Consider the following 16,744-nt stretch of genomic DNA (forward strand, 5'->3'; position numbering starts at 1 on the left):
CTCCACCCAACCTGAGGACTTACCTCTGCTTGCTGGTCCTTGCCTAGAGAGCCCCTGGCCAACTGTTCCCTCAGCTTTTATGTCAGGGTCTAATGAAGGACCCACACGTGACTCTACCCTACAGCTAAGGCATGAGGGGCCCTCTTTAGAGGGTGGGGGCACAGTTCAGGCTCACTCACTGGAACTCAAGACTTTGGTACTCTACTAGAGGAGTGGCCATCTCCAATTTTGGGTGAGGCCTCCAGGAACCAATTAAAATTTAGAAACAAGATAGGGTATCCAGGCTCCCAAAATTTCCATAGGACCAGGACCTGGGGGATGCGCTGGGCTGGAGCCATTAGCAATAACAAGGCAGGCGGCCAGGAGAGTTTAATTTAATTTGTGGCCCCGGAAATGCTCACTCAGCCCCTATAAAGCATGTTGTTTCCTTTGTTTCCAGGAACTTGGGTCAAGGACATTGAAGGAAGTGATGGGCCAGTGGCTGTTGTGGTACAAGGATGGGGTACAGAACTAGACCTTGGGTTTCTTTGAGGAGAGAAGAGTGGAAGAAGCTCACCTAGCCAAAAACAGGCCCTCTGCCTACATCTCTGGACTACCATCCCCTCCCTCTTCTCTCTCCAGGCTTCTCCAAGATCCCCACCCCCTTCTCCTGTTCCCAAACCCCTTTCTGCGCAGGGTTCCTGGAAACTAAGGGCGCTGAACGGACGGACTGTTCCCTGGGTGGGCAAGCAGCTTCCGAGTAAAAAGCTTTCAGGCCGCCTGCCTCATTAGTGCTAATGGCTGCTCCCTTATACTTGTGTTGTTAGGCTTCTGCCCACACCTGGTCTCATGAGCATGAGGCTGTGGTGAGGACTGCCCATTTGTGGACATGGTAGGACATAGGACCCCACCTGCCCCTGCCTTCTCTCATCCCTCTGGAGGGCTTTTTAATCTCGCATGTGTCCATCTGGTAAAAGGATGCAGACTGAATCAGCTTGGAGGACCCAGTGCACAAACAAGGCTGTCCCAAGGCAGCAGGAAAGGATGAAAGGGCTGTCAGGGTTTGCAGACCAAGTCCACACAGGCTGTTCTGAGCAGGATGTCTGAAGAAATACTCCTAGAAGCAAGTGGAAATCATAGATTCCCATATGGCAGCCTTTGCCTGGAGTCAACACCAATAATTGGCATTTGTGTGCCATCTTCATGGGAGGAGGCTCTGCAGAAGTAGGCCTATGGCAAGATCCTTCCACAGATGAATACTGTGTCCATGCTGGTATCAACTGCAGTCGTTTTCAGGATAACAGTCCTTAGAGCTCAGAAAGCCACTTACTGTTGCCTGGATGTGGGAGGAAACACTGAGGAATCAGGGGAAGCCTCTCTAAGGAGACAGTTCCTGAACTGAGCCCTTAGGATGATCCAGTTAAGGGCCAGTCCCCTATTCTCCTCTATGAATAGGGTTGGTGATTTGGAAAACAGACCTGGTGTTGAGATCTCTCTGGCAGTTCAACTGACCTTTCTAACCCAGAGGCTGTAACCAGGCCTGGTGGCTCACTTCAGTGCTTTCTCTTTTCTAGAATGATGCAAAGTAAAAATATCAGACACCCAGGTGTGCTTCCATCCTGATTGGGTCACTTGGGGTTCAGGAAGGGCAATGTATCAAATGTACATGAGATACTTTGCTCAAATTCTTGTGCCTGGCACATCCCTGAAGATACTGGCTAAAGAGGTGTGGAGCAGAGAGGGACAACATGTTAGTTAGAAAGGTGCCCTACTGATTCTGAGCACCTGGATGGGCCTGTTTAGTAACCATCCTAAGGAAAGCTTTTCATGTCTGGGACAGGGTGTCTTCCCACTCCAGCACTCAGCTGTCTTCACCTGCATGTGTGCACACAGATGTATCAGCCCTGTGGGAAGCAACAGACAGGGGCCAAACCATGATCCTGATCAGGTTCAGTGGAGGAGACAGTCAAGCAAACCAACCATCAAAACAGGGTGGCAGTCAAGTGCAGTGGTTGAAACCTATAATCTCAGCTACTCAGGGGAGAGAAGCAGGAAGATGGCAAGTTTGAAGCCAGCCTTGACAACTTAGTGAGACCCTGTCTCAAAATAATAAAAAATAAAAAGGACTGGGGTGTAGCTCAATGGTAGAGCACCCCTGGGTTCAATCCCCAGTGCTGGGATGGGGGACATTTTTGAAGCTCACAGTTTGGGAGGGTGAAATCCCAAATGGCATAGAGTAGCAGGCTTGGCAAAGGTCCCATGGCAGATGGCAGGAGTGAGTCACATTAAGTGGTCACGTCTCCACTAGGAAGCAGAGAGAGCTGCTGAGGCCACATTGCTCTTTTTACAAGAATCCTCTAACAAGAGCTCAAGGGGTCTCCGGAGAAGGTAGTTTCCTAATGACCTTAGGACCTCCCGTTAGGAGTCTCTACCACCTCTCCATACTTCCACCCCACATGAACCTTTGAGGGGACACAATTAAACCATATTCAAACCATAGCACCAAAGAAAACAGAAAATGATAATAGGAAATTTTTTTAAAATGTTTTTTATTGTAGATGGACCCAATATCTTTATTTTTATTTATTTACTTTTATGTGGTGCTGAGGATCAAACCTAGGGCCTCATGCTGCAAGGAAAGTACTCTACCACTGAGCTACAACCCCAACCCACAGAAGGAAACTTTTAATGTAACAAACTTTGACAAATCAAACCAAATATCAGTTATTTGGAAAGGTGAACATGGAAGTAATTATAGATATATGTATACATACTGAGCTAAGACAAGAAACCAACCCATAGGCCATATTTTGGGCTAATTCAGTGGTAGGGATGGGGATGGGTGATACAGTTCATGTGGGGAGCAAAAGGAGCTTAGAGTGGGAAAGGAAATAAACAAATATTTATTTCTTCCTCTGGACTCCAGATAGGTTCATGGGCAGTATGAGTGCTGCTGTGTGCCTGTTGCTATGATCTGAGCCCAATACTGTCACAGAGGTTGTACAACATGATTATGGTTATAGGTGTTTGATGACTGACTCACTGACTGATCCAATTCTAGGGAGCATCATGATGGAGTAACTGTCTCCCCAGCTCCAGCTGAGTGAGAAGAATGTACTGATTGTTTACCAGGCTGGGGCCTTTGGGCAAGTTTGGGGCAGAACATGTGTTAGGCAGTGAAATAAGACAGCATAGGAAAGAATATGCCAATTGTGAGTCCCAGGGACAGGTAGTGTCCCCTGCCTGGAACTCCCCAACTTCACTTAAGTTTCAAGAGAGTAAAAGTCTTCTCCCCCAGGAAGCCTTCCCTGGCCAACTCCCACCTGCCTTTTGCTGAGGTAGGTGACTAGCCATGTCCTACAGACCCTCCGGCATTCTTGGGCCTTCTTCTCTCAAAGCACTTGATTGCATTGTTTGTTTGTTTGTTTGTTTGTTTGTTTGTTTTTTGTAGGGGAGGTTTTGGTGCTGGGATTGAACTCAGGACCTCATGCATGCTAGACAAGCCTTCTACCCCTGAGCACCATCCCTAGTTCTACCCTGCTCTTTTTAAGATTCCTTTTGTTTTTCATTTTTGATAAGGAAAATTTTGAACCTACATAAAAGTAACCTGAATAAGATAATGAAACCCAGGTACTGTAATTCTATTTTGATAATCACCAATTTACAAACAATTTTGTTTCATTTACATAATCTCCCAACTCAGATTATCTTGAGATAAGTCCCCAACTTCATATCATTTTATCAGCAAATGCTTTGTTATGCTTCCCAAAAATGGTGCTTTAAAAAAAGGCAGAAGCACAATACCATATTGCAAAAAAAAAAAAAAAAAATTCAAGTTATTTTTTAATGTCATCAAAATCCAGTATTCATATTCTGTTAATGCCAACATAAACATGTCTTTTCTATTCCACTTGGGTTTTGCTTTTACCTTTTCTAGCAACATAAGGTGCAATGGCTGGTCCTCACATTTGTCTTTCCTTCTTGCCTATAGTAGTCTATAGAAGAACCCTCTGTGAATGAGCATTAACACTGTAAGGATAATTTTACTGTCAGGAACCACCAGCCTGATGTTTTCAGGAAAACATTTGGTTAAAGGACTTTTCAGAAATATGTTCTAGTGGGGAATTTGGGAGACCTGGGGGTTACAGAGCCTACCTGCTGAGGCTGGGGCCTTGACTCCAGGGAGGAGAAACCAGAGGGTATGGATGTTCTGTAAAAACAAAGGGGTCTTTTCCCTCCTGCAGTATATTTCTCACTCCAAAGGGTGTTTTCTCACTTTGGTGTGTGTGTGTGTGTGTGTGTGTGTGTGTGTGTGTGTGTGAGAGAGAGAGAGAGAGAGAGAGAGAGAGATGGTGGTTACACAGGTATATACATATATAAAATTTCATTGAACTGCAAAATGCACATTTAAGGCTTGTGCATTTGGGGGCAGGGTGTATTGCTTAGTGGTAGAGTGCTTGTCTAGCACACATGAGATCCTAGGTTGGATCCCCAGCACCTCAAAAAAAGAAAAAGAAAAGATTTGTACATTTTATTATATGTTATAACTCAATGAAGAGCACTTTTTTCATGTTGTTTATTAAAAGTTCACAAAATAATTAACTGTCTAATAATAAATGGCCTCTTAGAGGTTATATCAGATACATTAAAGCATCTCCATAAGTCAGGTGCCCCTTACCTGGTCCTTTAGGAACATGCTGAGTCTTTTCTGTTTCCCACCATTGGATTTAAAGATAAGACCTTCTAGAATGCTCAAAGACTATTGGTAACCCTCCATTCAAGGCAGATACCTATTAGGGAAATAGAATCAATGAGAAGACATCAGTTGCATTGAACCCAAAACTTGATTTGGACTGTCTTAAACTATAAAAATAATTTATTGGCTCAAATAACTGAAGAAGCCCAAATATAGGGCTGGTTTCAGATGAGGTTTTATTTAATACCTCTTGGTTTTATAAGCACTCAGTGGGGCAGCTATAGTTGGTTGCCTTCCCAATGCCCATTCCCAGTTTTGTTTGAAGCAGTGCCCAAACGTGATAACTTCCTCCAATTCCCTGAGAGTTCCTGGTGTCCCTGGGATATATTTGTGATTCAGGAGACTCATGGTGAGGTCTTCTGGGAAAGTTTGGGTATCCTGGCAAGACACTTAGGGGGTTCCTAAAGATGGAGGGAGCTTCTCAAAAGGATCCCCCCTAACTTCTAGGTCAGATTTTGTACAGCTGTTCAAAACAGGCATACTAATAGTCCCTGTGGTTTCCAATAGCACAACCTCCAACCTCCCACACCCTCAGTTTCCTGGTTCCAAGCTTAAGGGATTCAGTCTACTTCTTCCCTCCCTGAAACCAAGTAACAGCTGAAGAAATTCCAGGAGTCCTTCTGGACTGGGTTTACTTCCTAGAGTTGACAAAGGGAACTCACAACCCTTAACCCTTGAAGGTAGTTCATTTTACTGCTGCAGTAAAGAGAAGGGAGGAGGGCCTGAGGATTCCCAACTGGGTGAGAGTCATCCTCCTCAGGCCATCCCTAGATGGGGTGGGGTGGGGGAGCCCTGAGGTAAGTTCAGAATACAGGCCTCAGAGGGGCTCCACCTAAAGCAAGAGGAAGCTGGAGTCAATCTACAGCAACTCCCTCCCATGCTTCCTAGAGGCTTGTATGGGGAGTGTAAACTCCTAGTATTTCTGATCAGCCTCTACAGTGAGCTCAGAAAGGCCTGGCATCTCAAAGGCAGATACTAGCAGTGGACACTTCATCAGAGAGCACTGAAAAGGTAGGGCCAAAGATAGGGGAAGGGCTCTGAGAGCCTCTGTTTCAGGTGTGTCTAAACATGTGGGTCCCAGAATGTGGGGCTCATACTACCACCACCACCAGCAGCAGCAGCAGCCTAACCTAGGAACTGGTGAGAATGTCAATTTGGTCCTGCCAAGATTTAAGGAGTGCCAAATTCTCAGGACCCAGCTACCCGAGTTTGTAACAGATGTTGCAGGTGATTCTGATGTGACTAAGCTTAAAGAATCCTTGTCACTGTTTCTAACTCCAAAGCTCAATGCTATCTTCCTCATATGATATTGTGGTTGAGACCTGAGGCCAAGGAGTGCTGGGGTGTCAGAGAGAGAGGAACATCTCAGCCTCAGGGAATACCCAATGGGTACTGACCCTTGGAAGCCAGTGTGGAGACAGGCTCATTCCTTCATCCATGAAATATTTATTGAATGTCTACTGTGTGCCAGAGCCTGGTACAAATACTAAGGGCTTACTGAGAGTCTGGGAGCAAAGGGAGCAGGGCTGGGAATGGAACACTAAGAATATGGCTCCCTTGGAGTTCTTGTGGTCTGACTGACTTCTTGAAGATGCTCCATAGGGAATGACTTGACTTTGCCAGTCCAGGAAGACGCCTGCTTCTTTCTCAGTGAGCTAAACCATCAGCATGTGCTAGATGGATTTTGCTCATCTTCAGTGGGGCTTGCAGAGCAAACAGCTGAGCACACATGGAGCTGAAGCCACCTGGCCATATTCTGGCCCATAGACAAACTGAGCTCAAATGGGGGGGGGCGGCAGAGAAGCTGGACCCCATACCTTCAAGGATCTAAATGGCACCCATCAGTTGCCCATGCTTAGGAGATGTCACTTATGTGTGTGCCCTAGGATTCCACAAAGAATCTGCTCCTCCTCCAACCCTCCACCTCTTTTGTAGTATGCCTCTTGCCATTCCATAACCTCTCACACTTCATGGCACTGTGGGTTCTATTATCTGCAGCCTCCATGTGCATCCTAGACCCCAGAATTCAACCCTCCATACTCCCTTAGTCAACCATCCTGGGAAACTTGACCCGACGACAATGATAGCCCTTACAAAATGGAATTCAAAGCCATAGACATCACTTGACCTGACATCTTTTTTTTCTCCCTTTTTATTTTTTGAGATAGGATCTAAGTTGCTGAGGCTAGCCTCAAATTTGCGATCCTTCTGCCTCAGCCTCCTGAATCACTAGGATTATAGGCCTGTGCCACCATGCCTGGCTTTGAGTTGGCATCTTTGCCAGACTTTGAGCTGATATCTTTGCTAGACTTCCCTAAGAACCCAGCTGAGCAGTCCTGTGCTCATGTTCCCGCAGGGCTATAATGTTGGGAATTAGAGAACTGACTTATAGTGTGCAAATTAGAATCGGCCATCTGGGTATTCACCCACCTGGAATGGATGCTGGCACACAGGATGCCTTCCTTGCCTTCAACCAGAGCCTGGCACCAGGTCAGTATGTTCAGAACAGTCTAGAAGAGGAATGAACTGGAAGGGCTATCACCAACCTAAGGAAATCCTAAATGCTACCAAAATCCCAGGTCCTCCCACTCCTGTTACCTTACTACAGCAGTAAGACACATTGTGTTTGCAGGCCCAACCCAGAATTTTTGTCATAGAGTACTTGCAATGCTACAAAGGTTGAAAACGGCAGCTTGTATCCTGCTCAGGTCTTTCAGGGGATGGATCCTAGCAGCTTTCCTCAACTGTGACCCAAAGGCCTGGGACAAAGGAAAGGGGTGCAGGCAAGAAGGAACAAGGCCTCAGCAATTAATATTTTATGCAGGGCTGGGGATGTGGTTCAAGTGGTAGAGGGCTCACCTGGCATGCGTAAAGCCCTGGTTCGATCCTCAGCACCACATACAAACAAAAGATGTTGTGTCCGCCGAAAACTAAAAAATAAATATTAAAAATATATATTTTCTGCACCTGGAAACAAAGCTGATGTTATTCCTTGGAAAGGTCTACATGACTTAGCAGAGGAGCAGGTATTAGGGGAATTGAAGCCGTATTCCTTCCCCTGCCTGGACCTGTTCATGTTCCCTCCCCTGCCGGAGGCCCTTGGGATAGAGGAAGAGCAATAGCCCAAGGGCAGGGTATAAGTCTGGCCAGCAAGAAGAAGGGAGGTGCTTCACCTGGCTGAAGAGCAGGGGGGCCCACAGTGTGGCTCTGGTATGACAGCAGCATGTTGGCTACTGTGGCTACATCCAGTGATGAGATATCAAAGACTCTGTGTTATTGACAAACAGAGATAGGTCTTTGCCTCTCAGAAGCTCCCATACCTGGTTCTTTGATAGCCGAATGGATGCAGGGTCTGTGACATCTTTGGAAACAAGGCAGAGTGGGCTTCAGGACCTTCCCTGATCCTTCCTTCCTTAGTCCTTGGGCTTCTGTTTCTTGCTTGGCAGCTTACCCGCTCCTGGTGGTAACTCTTTATACTGCATATTCATTCTGGCTTAAGCCTCAGGGCTTCATGTCTAGGACCTACTGTTTAAAAGGTCTCCCTTTTCACCATGTCCTCCTCACAATCAGCTGAAGGTGTCAGATGCTTCACATCCTGACTCATATGGAGTGGGCATGCTGCATTTCCCAGGGGATGCTTACTTGGTTGAGATTCAGAAATGGTCAGGATTGTGCCCCTGTGGGAACCAGGAATAATGGGAGTCTGAGAGAAGTGTGAATCAGGTACAGAGTAGGGACCAAGTAGGGGAAGGGTATGAAAAATAATTGTGGCAGGGAATCCATCAGCAAGGGCAAGAGTGGTCTCTGGTTTGCTGTGCCCACAGCAAGCTGAAGGATCTGCAGGGTTTGATCCTATTTTGCTAGGTACTAAAGCTCCTGGAGGAAAGGAGGCAAGAATAACCCTGGGCCACACCATCTTTCACCCCAGCTCAATCCCAGCATGGCCTCTGGCAGCCTCTTTACCTGGGTTTGAGGCTATTTGGGTTATTTTGCGGAGGGGTACCAGGGGTTGAACTCAGGGCACATGACCATTGAGCCACATCCCCAGCCCTATTCTGTATTTTATTTAGAGGCAGGGTCTCACTGAGTTGCTTAGTGCCTTGCTTTTTGCTGAGGCTGGCTTTGAACTGGTAATTCTCCTATCTCAGCCTCACGAGCTGCTGAACAGAGGAGATTACAGGTATGCATCACCGTACTCTGCTGCTATTGGGGTTCTAACAGGTGACAACATCTGGAGGTAGGGGCAGTGCAGCAGTTGATACCTGTCATCAGGGCACTCTTGGGGCTGTACTGGGTCATGGGACTGAGGAGACTCTTTAGAATCTCTCTGTCTAGCTGGGTCTGGTGGCACACATATATAATCCCAGTGTCTTGGGAGACTGAGGCAGGAGGATTGCAGATTCAAAGCCAGCCTCAGCAACTTAGTGAGGTCCTGAGACCCTATCAAAATAAAAATTAAAAAGGTCTGGGGATGTGGATCAGTGGTTGAGAACCTGGGTTCAATTTCTGGTTAAAAAAAAAATAGAATCTGTCTACCCAGCTTCCTTCTACTCATGACAGCCTGAAATCCTAGTGAATAGAAAAGGAGATAGGCCCTCATACTCCCATGCATAAGGGAGTGTTTTTGTTTTTTGCTTGCTTGTATTTCCTGATTTTCTGTAATAAGCACACATTGTTCCCTCCTCCTTTTTCTTTTAGTGCTGGGGATCTAATACAGGGCCTCATGCATGCTAGGCAAGTACTCTACCACTGAGCTATATCCCCAGCCACACATTGCTTTTTTTTTTTTTTTACTGGTTGTTCAAAACATTACAAAGCTCTTGACATATCATATTTCATACATTTGATTCAAGTGGGTTATGAAGTCCCATTTTACCCTGTATACAGATTGCAGAATCACATTGGTTACACGACCACGTTTTTACATAACACACATTGCTTTTTTAAAAAATATTTTTTTAGGGCTGGGATGGTAGCTCAGTGGTAGAGTGTTTGTTTAAAGGCACTGGGTTCAATCCTCACACCTCATAAAAATAAATAAGTAAAATAAAGGTACTGTGTCCATTTATAACTACAAAAAAATTTTTAAATAATTTTTTTTTTTTAGTTGTAGTTGGACACAATACCTTTATTTTTATGTGGTGCTGAGGATGGAACCTAGGGCCTCGAATGTGCTAGGTGAGCGCTCTACCACTGAGCCACAACCCCAGAGCCCCCTGCCCACCACAACCCCAGCGCCCCCCGCTTTTGTAATAAAGAAAAAAAAAAGCAAAGATTTAGTTTTTGCTTTAATTGAAATAGAATAAATAAATGTACGCCCCCTTGGGGTTGCATGTTCATTCCCACTCCCCTTTAGGAACCTCCTGGAGCCTCTAATTTGGTCTCTTCTGTTCAGGGTTATGGCCCCACAGATTTGTATTCTAAGGAATGCTGATCAAATTTATAAAAATCTCCATCCCTGTACTGAATTACCCCAGGTTGAAGGTCTATCTCTGCTTCCTGGAATACTGACTAAATAGCAATAAAGATGTCCCTCCAGGAGTGGTGGACATGCCAGAAACATCTAGCACAAAATCCATCACATTAATATCACACACACACTGAGGTCAGCCAGTCAGCAGTAAGCACACAGGATACAGAGCCCCCTGCACCTGGGACTGGTATACAACTGACATCCAGATGGGCAAATTGCACCCAAGTATGTGAATCTCACTATTAAAGGACACATTAACTATTTAGGTATAATTCAGAAGTGAAATGGATCCCCCTAAGACTGCACAGATCTCAAGCCCAAGAAACCAGCTTCTTGGGCTTGAGATCTGAGCAGTCTTAGGAAGCTCCATGCTCAAAAGGGGTTCCATGATTATTTTCATGCTCTGCTGTCACTTTTTTTTTTTTTTTTGAGAGAGAGAGAGAGAGAGAGAGAGAGAGAGAGAGTTTAATATTTATTTTTCAGTTTTCGGTGGACACAACATCTTTATTTTATCTTTATGTGGTGCTGAGGATTGAACCCAGCGCCCCGCACATGCCAGGCGACTGCTTGAGCCACATCCCCAGCCCTGCTGTCACTATCTTGAAAATAATAGTTTTGAATGAGACACTCTGCATTTCAGTTTGAGGCCCACAAATCATGACCTGGGTGAAATGTTCCCACATCAGGGCAGAGCAAGTGTGTCAACTAAAATAACAACACAAAAAGTGGTTCTTCAAAGAATTTAATTTACTCAGGAATAAATGAGGAATTACAATGAAGGATATATATGACATGATGAATCACAGTTGCACCTAGGGAGGCAAATGAAGATAAGGGCATTTTGTAAGTACATATGGTCCTAAACCCAGGGGCACTCTACTACTGAGCTATATCCCTACTCCATTTATTTTTTTATTTACTTACTTACTTACGAATGAGACAGGGTCTTGCTCTTTGGCCCAGGCTAGCTTTGAAATTGTGATTCTCCTGCATCAGCCTCCAGAGTCACTGGGATTACAGGTGTGCATACCATGCAAGGCAGGAAGACAAGGATTTTTAAAGGCAAAATGAGACAGGTAACATAAATTGTTTTGAAATGATTATCCTTGACTACAAGTATCACCAACGAGGGTTACATTGGTCCAACACTGAATAGGCAGTTGCTGAGTGGGCATCTTTATTGAAGTATGGTAAGTTGTATAAGGTTGTGGAGGCCTTTGTACAAGGTTATGGTTTTCAGAGAGACCTTGTAATAGTTTTGGTCATATACAAATGTGTGTGAGAGCCCTCTTCCTTATGGTATCCTAACACTATTTTGTTAAGATTTGGCATGAGTGACTCCATTTTGGTTCTGATAACTTTCATATGATGGGAGGAAGGGTACAAGGAATGTCTGGTGTATTATTGATGATGATCAGAATTAGTAAACTTCTCCAAAGTTCTTTTTAAACTTAATTGAAGCCTAATTAATTCATTGTCCTCATGCCATCACTCAGCTTTATTTCACTGACACATTTGTAAAAGTATTTTGGTTTTTTTTTTTTTTTTTTTTTGGTACTGGAGCTAGAACTCAGGGGGTTTTTAGCCATGAACTACATCCCCACCCCCACCCCTTTTTTAAGATTTTGGGACAGGGTCTTGATAAGTTTCCCAGGTTAACTTCAAACTTGTGATTCTTTTGCCTCAGCCTCCCGAGTTGCCGAGATTAAAGGTGTGCACCACCATGCCCAGCTTGCAAAGCATTTTTTAAATTAAACAGTGCCTTTGACAACCCTCAGGAACTCAACACAAATACACACCCAGTCTTTCAAACATCCACTGAGATGTTACACATCATTAGCAGATATTAGCCCCATTCGTCACTGGTATCAAGAGTCCCTAAAATGCTATCCTACCCCCCACCTAGCTACAACAGATCCTCCCAAAGTTCACAATAACACACACACTAAGGCTATCTTGCTAAGTGTGGCAACATCTGCATGACTCCTCTCATTTGACAGGTGACAAATTTTCAGGGAATGGCCAATATGAAGGTTGACTATGTGCAGACTATTGAGTCTACAGTTTGCATTTGAACATTTTTTCCCTGCAGTACTGACAGAGCCAGGAATGCTCTACCACATCCCCATCCCTTTTTGTTTTTTATTTTCAGACACAGTCTCCTTAAGCTGCTAAGGTTGTTCTTAAACTTACAAACCTCCTGCCTCAGCCTCTCAAATAACAGAGATTACAGGCATGCACTACCATGCTTAGCTAATTTCTGATTTTTTTTTTTTTTTGGTACCTGGAATTGAACCCAGGGGCATTTTACCACTGAGCCACATCCCCAACCTTTTTATTTTTTATTTATTTTATTTTTTTATTTTTCTTTTTATTTTATTTTTTATTGGTTGTTCAAAACATTACAAAGCTCTTGACATATCATATTTCATACATTAGATTCAAGTGGGTTATGAACTCCCTTTATTTTTTATTTTGAGACATGGTCTCATTAAGTTGCTCAGGGCCTCACTAAATTGTAGAGGCTGGCCTAGAACTTGTGATCCTCTTGCACCAGCCTCCCAAACTGTAGGATTACAGGCATGAGCCAACAAGCCAAGTTCTGATTTCTAGTACTTTTAACATGTTCAAATGCAGCTGGACACACCACTGACTTGGGAGACTGAGGCAGAAGGGTTGTAAGTTCAAGGCCAGCCTTGGCAACTTAGTGAGACCTCGTCTTGAAATTAAAAAAAAAAAAAAAAAAAAAAAAAAAAGGTTGAGGATGTAACCTAGTGGTAGAGCATTCCTGGGTTCAATCCCAAGTACAAAAAGAAGAAAGAAAGGGAGGGAGGGAGGGAAGGAAAGGAAAGGTTTAGAAAGAAACTAAAACTAGAAATTATGTGTGTGTGGGAGTAATTTCTGAGTGCCTAGGAAGGATAAGAAGCTTGGCATCTTGAAAGTACATTAGAAATATTCCTATAGTTTTCTAGATTTCCAGGGAACACCAAAAACTGTCATTAAGTAGAAACTCAGTAAGGAAATAAGGTGATTTTGTGTCCTTGGGGTTGGGGATCTTGAAACTGCAAAGGTTCTGAGTTGAGCCCCTGCAGGTATAGGGCTCTAGTTTAATGAGGATGACTCAAGTCAAGGCAAAACTAACAACTCCACTGCCTCTCATGATAGAGCAAATCTAGGGTTTTAGATAAGAAACACCAGGGCTAAGAGGGGGTAGAGTGAAAAACTATGTCCTTACCGCTCTCAGGTTTCCTGCAAGAAATCCCAATGGAGAAGACATGGCTGGCTGGGTAAATGAGTCATGGGCTTTATAAGCTAAGGGAACTGGAAGGCAGATTCCAGGAAATAAGTAAGGAGGAATCACAGGGAAGGTTTTCAGTTTTAGTGTGAAACTGTTAAGCTGTAATGCTATTCTGGGAACTCAGGAGAAAAACAACATGAGAAAGACTAGAGAAATTGCAAGGATCCAGACAGCTCAAGTGAGAGAAAGCCTATGTCTTTGGACAATTCAAAACAACTGACCAAGATGGCATGGACTGGGCAAATGAACAAACAGGGAGATAGTTTCCCAGTGCCCAAGACCTCCAGTCATTCATAATCCAACAGGTATTCATTGAGCACCCAGCAAGTTCCTGTGACATGGAGTTTTGAGTAAGGCACAATGGTCCCCAGCCCTGCAAGACTCATAGCCAATAAGCAAGAAATCGCACTTGTATTGAGCAATAAGGAAGAAAGTTCAAGGATGTAAGGCAACTATGCAGTCCTGGAAGATTCTCTATACCTGGGGGAGGAAATGTTCAGAAATAAAGGTCAGAATAAATTCCAGGCAGAGGCTGGAATGAGCAAGCTGCAAGAACTGCAAGGAGAGTAATTTTGGGAACTGAGTACAAGAATCGACTAGATGGGCCAAGGAGGTTTACTTTATCATAAGCTGCACATTTGTTTTATGCAATTTTCTGTTTTTGTTTTGTTTTGCAATAAAAGAAAACAACAGGAACAACAAAAGACTAAATGGATCCTTTTTATTCTATTTTGGGCAAACTTAGTAAGGTGGAGGGGTGCATCTCCTAAGTACCAGGCAGCTTGCTTGGTGCTTTGTTTATTTACAGAGCAATTCTGTTCATCAGGGTTTACTGAGCTCCCTGAGCTAGGCCCACCCATGAAGCAGAGGGCATAGCAGGATCAAAGGTCTGAGGTGGGACCACCTAAAGCAGTCTCAGGGAGAGCCAGGAGTCCTATGTGGTTGGAGAAGGATGAGGGTGCATTGGCCTGAAGGAACACAGGCTGATCTTCAGACTTTAGTCTGGTGGGAATAAAATAATTTGGAGAGATCAGATCCGTGGGAAGCCAAGGCCATGAGGGGGAAGTCCCATCTCAGCACATTCTCTTCTGTGTGACGTTAGAAATAATTAAACTGGGGACCTAACAGCTGCAACCAGGACCCTTTAGGAATTCAGGTCCTCCCTGAATGACACATAGGCCAGCACTCCCGCTGGGCAGCCCTGTGGGTGAAGGGAAACTCATTAGGTCCTTTTATCAAATGTGCTGACTTGTGGCCACCTGCACACCAGCAGACCTTTTGGCTTCCTGGGACAGCACCCTCAGCTCTCAGGAGCCTAGGCTGATGGCTGCTTTTCCCCCAGGACAATTCACTTCTGGTCCAGGACCCTCAGTCCTTCACAGATCCTGATTCAGCTTACAATGGCATCTAGGGGAACAAGGGAGCCTTGGACAGGAAGGTAAGACCCTTGGGTCCCATCCCATTCTTACCCCACTAGTTCACGGTGGTGACTCCCAAGTATGGCCTTGCTCTCCTGGAACTCAGTGGCTTTTGAGATCTGCACCTTCTTGGTATAGGAATCGGGCACAAGTTGAGTCACATGATGCAACGTGGATCTGGCGTTGGAGTGGAGAGCCCTGGTGGTCCTTTTGAAAGGGGCTGCAGAAAGTGAGGCTGCAGTGGAGCACTGTAAGGGCAAAGAAAGAAAGAAGATCCTAATCAGCATGAGTCCCAGGGAAGTTATTTGAAAGACAGCTGTTTCCCAGCTGAGACCTAATGGGTAAGAAGGAGTTAGCCAGATGAAAGAGTTCAGCCTAGCCTGTGCAAAGATGGGGAGGCATGGGAAAGCAGGGTGTATTTGGGGGCCACAAAGAAGTTCAGTCTGACCAGAGGTAGGACCTTCTAGGGGAACATAGTCAAAGATGAGGGGCCGGTGGGGAAGTGAGGAGGTCAATTCATCGCATGCAGAGACTATGCAGCTGTTCTGTGGAGAATGGACGGGCATGATGAAACAAGGACACTAAGGCCAGACAGGAGGGGCAGGTTGTGGCCTAGCCAAGGGCACGGTGGCACAGGTAGGGAGGAGAGGGCTCCCTTAAGGGCTGACGGAGGGTCAGGAGGAATAGTCTAAGGAGAGGAGATGGGGTTGACTACACAATAAATTTGGGATGCTCAAGGGTCATTCTAAGGCAGGGAATGGAGTGAAAGATGGTGGTACTGAGACTCTAGAAATCACTGGGTCAAAAAAAGGGGGGCCTGGAAGTTGTTGGGATGCCTCAGAGAGAAGTATTAAGGAAAAGGAAAGAGGGCCCAGCCCCCAAGGATCAGGAAAAGAGCCAGTTCAGAAGACCCAAGAGGAGTAGTCACAGACATCAAAGGGAGCTTCTGAAGAGAGGAGAACTGGCTGTGAGCAATATATCTGGAATAGCTTGAAGCAGGGGAGGACTGAGAAGTGGAGAAACAGGGAGCACTTACCCCTCCTGAAAAGGCTTGGGGATGTGGAGACAGTTTTAACTGTGGCAGTGGTGTTCCAGGGCCCTGACCTGCGGCCAGGTTTGAGTATGAGCAGGTCCAACGCACCAGACTGAACAGGTTGGGTGGTCACGGCATACCAGTAACTATTCACAAAAAAAAGGGCTGGAGGCCATGGGGCAGTCCTAGAGTTGGCGGTATTTGGGCAAGCCTATAACTGCAGCGTGGACACTTCCCACATGGTGGCGCCAAAGATCAACTCTAGATTTGGACTAGGCGGAGGTAGCACAGGGATCAGCAATTTGGGGATCCTAGGCCGAGGTCACCATCCCATAGCTGGAGGGGATTGCCAGATGCCTGGTGGCTGGGCCTTCTGCACCATAACACCTCCCAAGTTTCTGTCAGAACACTTCTATTGGTAGGTAATCCCAGAAATAAAACTACACATCACACACGTCGTCATTCTGGGGCCTGACCTGAAAGGGTACCAGGAGGGACAGCTCATCCCATGATCTGGAAGCAGCAAAGACGTCCCTCCCACTTGTCCCTTAGGAAAAGGGAGTCAGGAAGGAAGGAAGGACGCCCATCCCAGCCCTCAGGGACCGACAAGCAGACATCCCACCCTAGCTCAGCATGGTCATGCTCACAGCTCCCTCTGGAGGCCAAAGGTAGACCAGTGGGGACAAGGGCAGAGACTGCCCACTCTTGGGTGAGTCCCCAGGGAAGCCACCTACCCAGTCTATAAGTTTACACCTCCCAGTGCAGAGGCCAACTTGGAGATTCCCCA

At 45.5% G+C, this 16,744-nt stretch overlaps 1 long non-coding RNA gene across 1 annotated transcript; it reads right to left on the minus strand.

Moving 5' to 3' along the window:
• Nucleotides 1-11,130: 11,130 nt before the first annotated feature.
• On the minus strand, nt 11,131-16,101 carry LOC143384077 (uncharacterized). The gene is made up of 3 exons (XR_013089254.1): nt 15,961-16,101; nt 14,976-15,172; nt 11,131-11,216 (listed from the first exon to the last, which is right to left on the minus strand). It is a non-coding gene; the product is annotated as an uncharacterized LOC143384077 (long non-coding RNA).
• Nucleotides 16,102-16,744: the final 643 nt, after the last annotated feature.

Source organism: Callospermophilus lateralis, chromosome 18 (assembly GCF_048772815.1).
Source record: "Callospermophilus lateralis isolate mCalLat2 chromosome 18, mCalLat2.hap1, whole genome shotgun sequence".
In the NCBI taxonomy this organism is placed as follows: domain Eukaryota; kingdom Metazoa; phylum Chordata; class Mammalia; order Rodentia; family Sciuridae; genus Callospermophilus; species Callospermophilus lateralis.